This window comes from Arachis hypogaea, chromosome 10 (genome assembly GCF_003086295.3).
Source record: "Arachis hypogaea cultivar Tifrunner chromosome 10, arahy.Tifrunner.gnm2.J5K5, whole genome shotgun sequence".
NCBI lineage: Eukaryota > Viridiplantae > Streptophyta > Magnoliopsida > Fabales > Fabaceae > Arachis > Arachis hypogaea.
This window is the reverse complement of record NC_092045.1, coordinates 79,063,722-79,075,694: the sequence shown is the minus strand read 5'-3', so window position 1 is coordinate 79,075,694 and position 11,973 is coordinate 79,063,722.

Here is an 11,973-nt window from a genome sequence, read left to right as displayed (position 1 = left end):
AAAAGAAGAAAGCTGTACAAGTAAAGTGTAAAAAAAAAACAAAAGCAAATTTCGCTTCTCTTTAAAAGTTACACTTACATGATAATGAACTAATAATACAAGGCCAATATTGATGTGCATGCTTAATAAATGAAAGAACTAGAGGGAAAATTGCACAATAATTGGAGAAAAATATTCAAATAGAGAAAAAGATTCACAGAGAGAAGGAAGAATCAAAATAAGAAAAAGAAATCCAACTTTATTTTTTTAAAAATTATTTTTAATATGAAAATAAAGATGATATTTTGGTTTAATATTGATATTTGAAGTGTATTATAGTATTGTTGATGTGTGAAAAATATGTCAATATACATTTTGCGTTTTAATTAAAATATTGACACGTGTCCAACATGTATCCTGTGTGTTGCTAGAATAATGACACATATTCAACATATTTCCTATATATTATTAGAATAATAACACATGTCCAATACACAAGATGTATATTATAACACACATTTTATGTATTGACTTTTCACCAATAAAATTTATCTACCTTAATTACACCAAATAGTTTTATTTTTAATAAAAAATTAATATTTTTTTATATAAAAAAATTAGTCCTATTTCCCAATCAAACAAATTTTTTAGATTTGTTGTCTCTAAATTTTTCTACTGTATTCGAAAGCAGCACTAGAGAATAAAGTATTGAAGCAGGGGTCCCCTTAGTACCATATGGAGCCATGGAATGGCATTGGAAGTGGCTCCCCTCAGCAGAAGCACGTGATGATAATGGCTTTGCATTCCAATGGTGGCTTCGTGTCACCATTGAGAGGGATTTCAGGGTCAGGACCACTTCTAACTCGAGGAACAACATTTAGAATAGTTGACATTCACAATTTCACATACGTTCATTCTGTTTTTGTTATATGATATGATATATAAAGATATAAAAAGAGAGACATAGAGTGCAGGATCGATATATTGCCGATTTGACTCAATTTTTTTTCATGCCTATAAGAGGGTCTTGGCATTATCCTAATTAGCATCTACTTTTTTAGATATCATTTTTCATGAGTTAAATTTCATTTTAGTCTTTGAGATTGACGAATTGCATTAATTTAGTCCCTCACTTCTTAATTGTTATAATTTGATGATCTTTTAAATTCAAAAAAAATACACCAATATAATCTTTCGTGTATCTTTCGTCGCTGGAACTCAACACTATTAGTGACGTAGCTCAAACCTTATCACGCTAGATATATTAAAACGACGTGGTATGCGTTTTGACGCTAAAAAAGATACTAAATGACGTCGTTTGAGTGTTTAAACAATACTAAAACGTTATACCCCTCCCTTTTAATATTGTTCAAATCATGAAATGACATCATTTTTTTTAGCGTTAAAACGTGTAAAACGTCGTTTTAATATGTCTAACATGGCAAGATTTGAGCTATCTCACTAACGACATTGAAGAGGGACTATATCAATGCACTTTTTTTAATCTGGAGGACCAAATTGTAACAATTGAAAAGTCAGAGACTAAATCAGTGCAACTCGCCAAGTTTAGGGACTAAAGTGGGGCTAAACTCCATTTTTCATTTATAATTATAATTCATAAGATATACATAATTATACTATATTTATATGAGTAAATAGTTAAATTTATCTTTAAAAAAGTATTCAACTTTTAAATTAATTTTTAAATTTCTTTCTTAAATTAAATTCGCCTTTAAAAATTTTTAAGTTAATTACGTTGGTCATTTCGTTAATTTCTTTGTTAATGACATCAAAATTTACTAATGTGATACATTAGGTGTACTACAACACACACCTAAGAGTTTTAATTGACTATTAACATAATTAGTTTATAAAATTATATCAAATCAAAACCTAATTAAGAGAAGACCTTGAGGCATTAGAATTCCTCAATTTGAGATTAATTTGATCTAATTTAATAAATTTATCATGATTTTAATTACTCTATAAATCCTTATAGTTTCACCAAATTTTCAATTAGGTCCTTATACTTTTTTTCTTTTCAACTAGGTCCCTAGACGTTAATTTTTTTTCAATTTAGTCCCTGCCGTGAAAATAACGTTTAAGATAACAGAATATTCTGTTTAAAAAATGAATATTCTCATGATTGCGATAGAATAGCTAATTGAGGACACCTCCATTTTTTCAAAGTACCAAAAGAACCTTTGGCATGTTGTCCTAGAGAACCCTAACCAACCCTAACTTGTTCTCTGAAGTTCCTATGCAATGGCATTTCTCCTCCGTCGCTTGGTGTCGTCGTCCATCTGCATCATCGTCCGTGGCGGCATCATTGTCCATCACTTGGTGGTCATCTGTCCGTCACTTCCCTTCCTGCCCCTCGCCGTGTCTCACCACGCCTTGCCTTGCTGCCTGAATTGGCTCTGCAAAAACAGGTGACGAGTTAAATTTTTTTTAGTTATTCAAAGTTGATGAAACAGGTTTAAGTATATGTGAATTTTTTCGATATAATGATTTATGAGCTGATTAGAAAAAAATATGGCATTGATTGAATATCTATTTCTTGAATTGATTTCTAAATTTTTTTATATAATGGTTTAGGATTTATGATCTTGTTAATTGATGAATTGGTTTTGCTAATTATGAATTTTGTTTATTATTGATAGTTGTTGTTGTAATGATGTTGGTTTATTAGGGTTCTATTTTCCTTTTTCTTACGTAGTTATGAGAATTTGGATTTCACCATAGACCTACATCGTGGTGACAAGTTTCATGATACAGAGCATGGTCTAGAATATTTGGAGGGGCAAGGATATTGGAAGACCTGCATTTTGAGCTCGACGAATGGAGTTTGTAAGAAATAATTAGTAAGTTGAAGAAGTTAGGGTACAAAGGTTATGCTAAGATATGGTACTGTGAACCAGGATGTCAATTAAACTCAGGTCTTAGAGAGTTGATGAGTAATGGAGATGCCATGAGAATGGATAGGTTATTAGTGTTACAGACAGTTAAACATTGCTTGGTGTATATTGTTAATGGATGTAAGAAAGGTAATGGTGTTGAGATATCTTCAAATGATAAGAATTATGTGCCAACTGAAGCTGATTACAGTGACAGTGGTTTAACAGAAGTAGAAGTTGAAAGTAAATCAGGGTCATCTAGTGAGGAGGATAAATTTAATGATAATGCTAATGATGGAGATCACGAGGATCATTTTTTTATATTGAATATGGAAATGATAGTGGAGCTTTAAATACTTTTGGAGGGTTCAATGGCCTATTAAATCAAGATGACAATGGTCAAGCTGCTGGTAATGATGCTATTATTCATGATGCTGCTGTTGGTCAGGATTTTGAAGCTTATGAGAATCATTCTCACACAAAGTTTAGAAAGACGGGTACATTTGTGACATGGAGCAACTGCAGACAATATGGACATAATAGAAGGCATTTCCCCAACCTAATAGTGTCAGATATCAAACAAATTTAAAAATACTCGCTACTGAAAATGTGTTGTCATAGGTGACATAATCTAGTGAATGTGATATATTTTGGGGACATATATACTGCTATTTTACTATTTTCTTTTTGAAATATTTTGTGTTTCATGTGTTTAGTGGAATAGGTTGTCATAGTGTCATATAACCTAGTGGATGTGGTATATTTTGGATATATATATATATATATATATATATATATATATATATATATATATATATATATATATATATATATATATATATGCTGTTATTTTATTATTTTTTGTCGAAATATTGTGTGTTTGATGTGTTTAGTGAAATAGATTGTCATAGTATCATATAACCTAGTGGATATGATATATTTTGGGGACATATATCCTGTTATTTTACTATTTTTTAATCTAGTAAATGTGATTTATTTTGTGAGAATACATGTAAACCTCACGAAATTAATAAATAATTAGCCAATAAATTAATTATTATTCAAACAAAATAGAAAATTAAATTTTATATTTTAGAAGAGTAGAAATATTTAAAATACAGATTTTCACACTAATTTTAAAGGTTTTGGTCCAAAATCGGGCCAACAGGCTAAACCGGTTAAACCGAATCCATATTGGGCCCAAAACCCAACCCATATAAGTCTTTTCTCCCCACTTGCGGCCACAAACATTTCTGATTTCATTGTGAAAGGGAGAGTCTACGGTGAGAAGAGAGAAGAGCAATAAAACCCTAACCCTTTACACCACAAGAAAAATCACTTTTAACGGACATTTATTTTGCTTTTAGCGGCAATAAAAATAGTCACTAATATATTTACCAGCAATTAGATATTAGCCGTCTTATACTTTGTCACTAAAAGATTTTAGCGACAATTATAACATTTTCCAGTAAAGACTTTTTTAATGGCCGCAAAAAGTATATAATTTTTAGTGGCCATTTTCTTGGCAATTTATATGGCCACAAAAAATATTATAAAATTAATTCTATTTATTTTTAGCGGCCATTACTATTGCCGCCAAAACCCATTTTACCGGCAATTTATACAGCCACTAAAAATAATTCTAAAATTATAATGTTATTTACTTTTACCGGCCATTACTATTGCCGCTAAAATCTTAAGACTTTTTTTAGTTATATTATACTCATTTTCTTAGAATCAACTAATTATCTTTTTTTTTTAGAATCTCAATTATTGCCAACAATTATTATTGTTATGCATAATATAAATATACTGAAATTAATTACTACAAAATGAGATATTTTATTGAACTCAAAATATTGATACAAAATTTTTCTTAAAAAGTAATAAATCATATTACAAATCTAAATAACAAAAAATGCTACAAGGCTATAAATATGTTACATCAATGTAGCAGTACAAGTGTTAGCACTGATCTAAAGTTGCACCTTTAAAGTAGCCTAGCTTTCATTTTTAGCAATTGATCTAAGAATTTAAAAGTAAATTAGGAAGAAAAATCATGAATCATGAATATACTAAAGAATACAAAACTATAAACCTTTGGCTACTTTTCAAGGAATTGATAGCTTGGTAATGTTTTTCGCCTTGACACCAATGACACGTTTCTCCTAGCTTTGAAGTTGGTCTCTGCTCTTGCTTTAAAAAATTTGAAACCTATAGTCATGAGGGTCCCTTAATCTTTCTTTTAACCATAAAAAGCTCTAGAGCACTGCACATAAAGATGAATCCTGCCAAACAAACCAAAATTGCATATGAAGAAACTTTGTTAGGTGTATTTGACAGATTTCAATGGTAAATAATAATGAAATAAAATGATTTGTTTTAAAGTTTAGAAATGATTTGAAAACCTGCTTGTCGATAAACCTAGGAATGGTTTTATCCAGACCAAATGATTGTCATAAGTTTTCATTTTACAATAGAAAATTTTGTCACAGAATCCAACCAAGCCCTATGCAGATATATTTTTATTTACAATAATAAAGAACAAATGATATATATATAGGTCACAGATTTATAATGTTACAAGTGGTGGAACTAATGCTACATATTACTAATTTGGTGTGGGAATCTAGCAAGTGCCTATAAAGCCAAGAGAAATATTTTTAGGATATATGCAAACAAATGAAAACTGAGGGACTTACCACATTGTCATCAACCTTGAACCACTTGTTTTGACTATTCTTCACATAGCTTACATAGTGATCAAAAAAGGCAGCATTCATGATATCCAAGTGAACAACTACACCATACAATCATGAAAGGAGCCAAGTCAAGAGTTTTAGAAAATTGGATAGGCTTGTTAAGCTTCCTAAACTTTTCTGACTACAAGACAAATGTAACAAATTTAATGTACTCTGTGCATATAGATAGCACAAATGAAGGTAATAACATATATACTTTGACTTTAAGACATAAAGCACCTGAAATCTCTTTAATGCAATTGTAAGAACATTAGGTGCCTCAAAAATTGTCAGCTTCTTCTTGGCCTTCTCATAAGATTTACATCTTCAAATGGAAAGGTTACATTAATAATATAGAAAACTAACTTTGAGCACAAGCAATTTGAACAATAAAAGCAAAAATGCCAAAAAAAAATGTTAGTAAGCCAAATAACATACCAAAGCCTTAGTAATCCATAATCCACATAAAATGCCAATGTTAAAAATACTTGTACACCAAACAAGATTCTGCAAGTATAGGAGAAGGCTAGCTAGAGCTTCCATATGTGCAGACACTCTAGGAGTGACTTTCTCTTTTAAAGTTTAAACATTTTTTAGGACTTAATCCTTTTTTGCAGGATTACAAATGCCTACACTGATTTAAGGAACTAGTATTTATATCTTAAAACAAAATTCAAGTTCTTATTATATAACAACACTGAAATTTTTAAAAAGGCCCCTCTAGGACCAACCAACCTAACACAGTGGTACTTGTTTTCTCCATCCAAAGAATTAGTATTTGTAAATCATCGAAGAGCTTCCTGCAGGGTTGCTATATCCCCTTCTAGTATGAGGTGTATGTTTACTCTCCACATTATTTGAATTAATGGATTTTAAAATGATAGGAATTTATCTATTGCAAAAGCATGACAACACTGTGTTGGTGTATTATAACACAGAAAAGGAGGAAAACATAATAATTTAGTATATTTCAATATAAACATAAATTACCTTTGATCTAAGGTAACCCCCAAATGTTAGACCAATTAAAATAGTGTCCTCTTCCAATGAGCCAGATACATCAACCCCAGTATTCATAAGGCAAATAAATTGCATTGTGTCAATGGTATGTCTATTGAGTATAACACTAGCTTTAGAATGTAGTCCTTGAAGAAAATATGCAGTCAGGGGTAGTGTAAATACTAAGCACTAGAATACAGCATTGGCATAACAGCTACAAAAATAAATGAACTGACAAGCTCTTTGAACTAATTAAGGACTAAATATATATATAAAAGGAAACATTACCTTCATTATATCAGGATCATTCCATGGACCCTTATTAGACCTAAGACATCCATCTTGGTTAGGACATGTACATGAGCCACCCAAAAAGTCTGAAAATTATTGTACAAATTCATTTATAAATTTCAAATCAATTAAAAAGTAATAGAACTTAAATGAAGTGAGTGTGACAAAGGCACAGTTATATACCTAGGTTCAATGACTTCAAGTAATTTACACAAAGACTTAGATTCTAGAATTTGAAAATTTTAGAAATTAACATAAATTCAGTGGCAATGCAGGAGAAGAGCATATGGTATATTATTAGCTGGATGTTACATTCTCTACCTGTATTTTCATAATAATTTTGGAGTTAAGAAATTTCTTTGCAGCAGACCAAAGCATCTTCTTAAACCCAGGACCGCTGCCTTTTATCTTCAAAGTACTCAACATTTGATCTTCTCTTTCTGATTTTATCATGACCACATTGTCCTTTAGAGACTTTCACAGAAGAATTTAGAAGCAAGAGTGATTAACTAGAAATTAAATATCATGAATTGACACTTTACAACCATAAAAAATTAAACAGCAGTAGAGACAGGATAGCATACTTGACACTTTAAAAACATATATAACTAGCAGCGAAATTCGGACATCCTTTACATCAGCTAACATATCTGCCCCTCCATAGCCAAAGAAAAGTGGGAATTCTTTTGGAATGCTAGCCATATCATAAGGAGGAGGACTAGGTTGTCCATAGTGTTGTATATTTTCTTCTCAATTTCCATATTTATATTTTGTAATTTTTCTTGTTCTTATATCTATTCAAATTGACAAGTAGGAACATACAAGAATAAAGGTTTATGAAAAGCCATATATGAAGAAACATTATTCATTAATTTAGAATTTTATAAAAATATAAATAAAAAGCTTCAAATCAAACAATATCTTGTTATTGAAAATTTATAAAATAAAATTATTAATTGAAAGATGTACTTTGTGATAAATATATCAATAAAATAAGACTTTTAACATAAAATACCTAATAAAAAATACCCGTCAATAATAAAGTTCTCAAATATTATTATCTAACTGAAATACTTACTTTGTGATAGATGTATCAAATTTTTTGTTGATGATGCTTCTGGTTCATAAGTAACAAATAATTCCAGCCTTAAACCATTTATGCAGCAATTGGGACCTAAAATTTTGATTAATAAATATCAAAATAATGCTTTATTTTGGTGGAATCAAAATAAAGTACCTGAAATTTATCATTCCAATGACAAAAGTACCTGTAAAAAGATCTAACATATTTGAACAGTCCCTTGATTTTAGTACTTTGTAAATTATTTTAAAAAATTTAGATGCAATTGCCCCAATCATTAGGAGAGCATATTAGTAGTGAAACATTTTGTATTAGTTCTTTTATCCAACGGAAACCAATTAATGTGAGTGTTCTCTAATATGCAAAAGTTTGAAATAGATAAGAAGTGAAATTTTAACATAAATTTTTTTTATTACTCGTTGGGAATAAATTTATGAATGTCTATCCAGTAAACTTTCTGTTAAAATATCAAGAAAAGAGAATAATTTCGTTAAATCAATTTGTATTTGTTGACATGTTCATTGCTCAAGTAGAGTATATTTACTTTGTGGTTTATGTGTATCTTACATCTGCTATGAAAAAGTCACCACCAAACTTTGATGGGGTGAAGTAATATGATTCAAATGAGCAATTAGACTAAGTAATGCCGCTGATCTCAACATATTCAATGTTGATTTTTGGAAAATTCAGCTAAACCTATTGAAAAATACCAAAAGTAATGAATACCCCTATACTTTCCTATGTACACTATAATACAATAGAATGATGAAAAAATTACCCTTTAATAATGATAAACAGACAATGTCTCTATGAACTCTCTTCTCTCAGATTCCACAAAAGAAGATAAAACTAAAAATGAAAACTTAGGCTTCTAAATATTCAAACCAAATAATTAATTGAGCAAAAGAAAAATTCAACAACTGAAAAATATGTCGAGAAGGAGAAGTAGCAATTGTTACCAGAGAGAAATAGAAGAGCAGAGTAGCAACGAACAATGCAACAAGTTTGGCCACTAAAGAGAAACTGAAGAGCAGCAACAGCCGTTGGCAACGGTGACGGCGGCAACAACGACAAAATCCTACTAATTTTAGAATTAGCAAAAATATAAAATAAAAAATAGAAAATAAAAAAATAATTGGAGAAGATCTACTGGCAGCGACGATCTTGTGCGCCTACGCAGAAGACTGGGGATAGTGTAAGCGGCGAAAGTGCGATGCTGTGAAGAGGATGCAATGGCAGAGCCAAATGTAGCGACAACGTCATTTGTGAATAGGTGCTTTCTCTCAATCGATCTCAGAGGTTTGAGTGATTTTAATGATTTTGGTGGTTTAGGTACAATCTAACATTTGATAACTATGAATTTTACCCCAATCATCAATTATTAAGGTAAAAAAACTCTAAACCCTTGTGGTTTGTCCAATTTTGTATGCCCTGGTACTAATTTGAGTAAATTGTATGAACTAACTTGAGTTTATGTTGAATTGGAGTTGAATTGGCAAATTGGAGCTCTTGGGACAAAGTTTTGGTGGTTGGGAATTTTGTTTGAGTTAATTTGGAGTCTTTAAAGCTTGTATTGTAGCATTTTGAGCTTAGGAAGGAATCGGCTAATGTATGATTTTGGTTTCTCATAGATAATGTGTAATGTTACGTGAAAACTTAGACTAGTTGACTATAGTATAGGTTGAATTATGTGAACTTTTTAAGGTTTAGTAATTTTAGTGAAAATATTGAGTTTATTATGAGCATGAGATGATGATAGATATGGATGATGATTATGAGGATTGATGATGATTATGAGTTTTGATAATGATATATATATGTTGATAAATAATGAATTGTGTTGTATTGATTATGAATTGTTTAGGTTGAAATTGCTAAAATTGGATAATTGGTATGTTGTGGAAGGATATGGATATGGTTTGAATATAGTTGGTGTTGTTTTGGGATTTGAAACATTGGTTTCGAAGTGAGCTTTTGGTAAATATAATAGTTTTAAAATTTTTGGTAAAACTAAATTTTTGACCGATTTCGACGGGTCATAACTTGGCTTCCAAACCCTCAAATTTTGTTAAATTTATCTTGAATGAAAATTCAGTCCGTGAAGTTTATAATGTTTGAAAAACATATTAAGAATGGTATTTGTTGAAAAAGTTATGCGCATCCGAAGTTGGGGGTGAAAAACTGAATTTTTTACTTAACAGCTTTTTGAAGCTTTTGATACAGGTGTGTATGCAAGCATGCACACTACACGGACCCTGGGCTCTGCCCAGACGTCCCGCGTATCCAGACATGGCGTGCATACGTGGAATGTGCCAAATGACAGGATCAGGTACGCGACCAATACTACGCGATGCGGGGATGTTTCCCTGCCCAAGGGCTCGCGTATGTGGGCAAGGGGCGTGCATGTGAGATTGTCCAATTTCACACTTCTGCGTACGCAGACATGGCCTGCGTACTCAGAACTCCTGTTTTCCAAAAAAAGTGTTTTTAATTTTCAAACCATTCTTCTAGTTTTCCAAACTTCTGTAATTACCAATGGAGTTTCTCTAGCTAGTGTTTAGGCTTTTGGGATGAGCGAGAGTGTATGGGTAAAATAAAAGAGGTAGCTTCTGTTTTATATTTAGAGCCATAGACGTAGGATGACAGTGTACTGTGGTAGATTAATCAGAGCGGGGCTTTGGGGGTGTATTGAGTAAATTAAGGAGAACATATTGGAGTATATGGAAGATAGGGTTGCATAAATATATTTTTAAGATTATAAAACTATTTTTTAAAGGACTAATTATTTCATCTGAACACTCTTTCTTGAAAGTACGACCCCAGCAGATGGTGAAAGGTGAGGATTCCCTTCTTTGTTCCTCCTGGTATTGTAAAATTGCCTCCAATGAGATGGTGGGAGATTAGGATCCCCTCCTTTGTTCCTCTTGGATATATCAGAACGTACCTACTGGGTAGACGCAAGGATTGTGGTCCCCCCTAATTGCTCTAGGTTGGATAGTATTGAGGCTCTCCGGGTAGATGTATATGTGGTTTGCCCCACTTTCTCCGAGTTTTGATGATTTGAGTTTCCTGGTAGTAGGAAGGGTTACGGTTTGCCCTACTTGCTCCAGGATGAAAATTATAAATTATTTGCATCTCATTCCTTTGACCCTACATTGTAATTGTCGCCGGACACTTATATTGAATGATTATGATTTTTTAGAATAGGGATGCACGCACACAGGAACTGTCCATGGTTAGCTACCAGACATGTCAGGTTTGGCTAGATAATCGATAAATGAGACTCCTCGACCATAGGACAGACATGCATCATGTGCATTTGTATGATTTGTTTGAGTATTCATAGTTTTGTTTGCCTATTTGTTTATATAAGTCTATATGCTACATGACTTAACTGCTATATCTGTTTCTTAATTGTGTATTACTTCTATGCTTTGTATGTCTTTGTAACTAAGAGATCCTCATGCTGGCGGAGGTGACACTGAAGATAGTTCCACCAGTGATTAGAAGGTTTGAGTTGACAAGAGGTGAAGATCTAGGGTAGAAACAGAATCCCCTTAGATAGATTACCGAGATTTATGGTTTAGAATTAATTTTAAGTTTGAATATGAGTGTCAGAGTTCTAGGAATGCCTCTGACTTTTCCGGGACCTTATATATTATCTATGTAGGCACATCTACCATGCTGAGAACCGATTTCATACGTATTTGTTGTTTTTCAGATGTAGAACATGATGTGCCTCGCTGAGCGTGCTAGATTTGCCTTTTTGTTGGATGTGAAGACTTATCCTTTGGAGCTCTTTATATTATGTACTTAGTTATATATGTACTTTCTCCGATTTTGTATAAAAACATCTTTTGTCCCTCTTAGAGGTTGACTTTGGCGAACTAGGATTTGTATTCTGTATTTTGGATATGGTTGGCTTATATATATATATATATATATATATATATATATATATATATATATATATATATATATTATA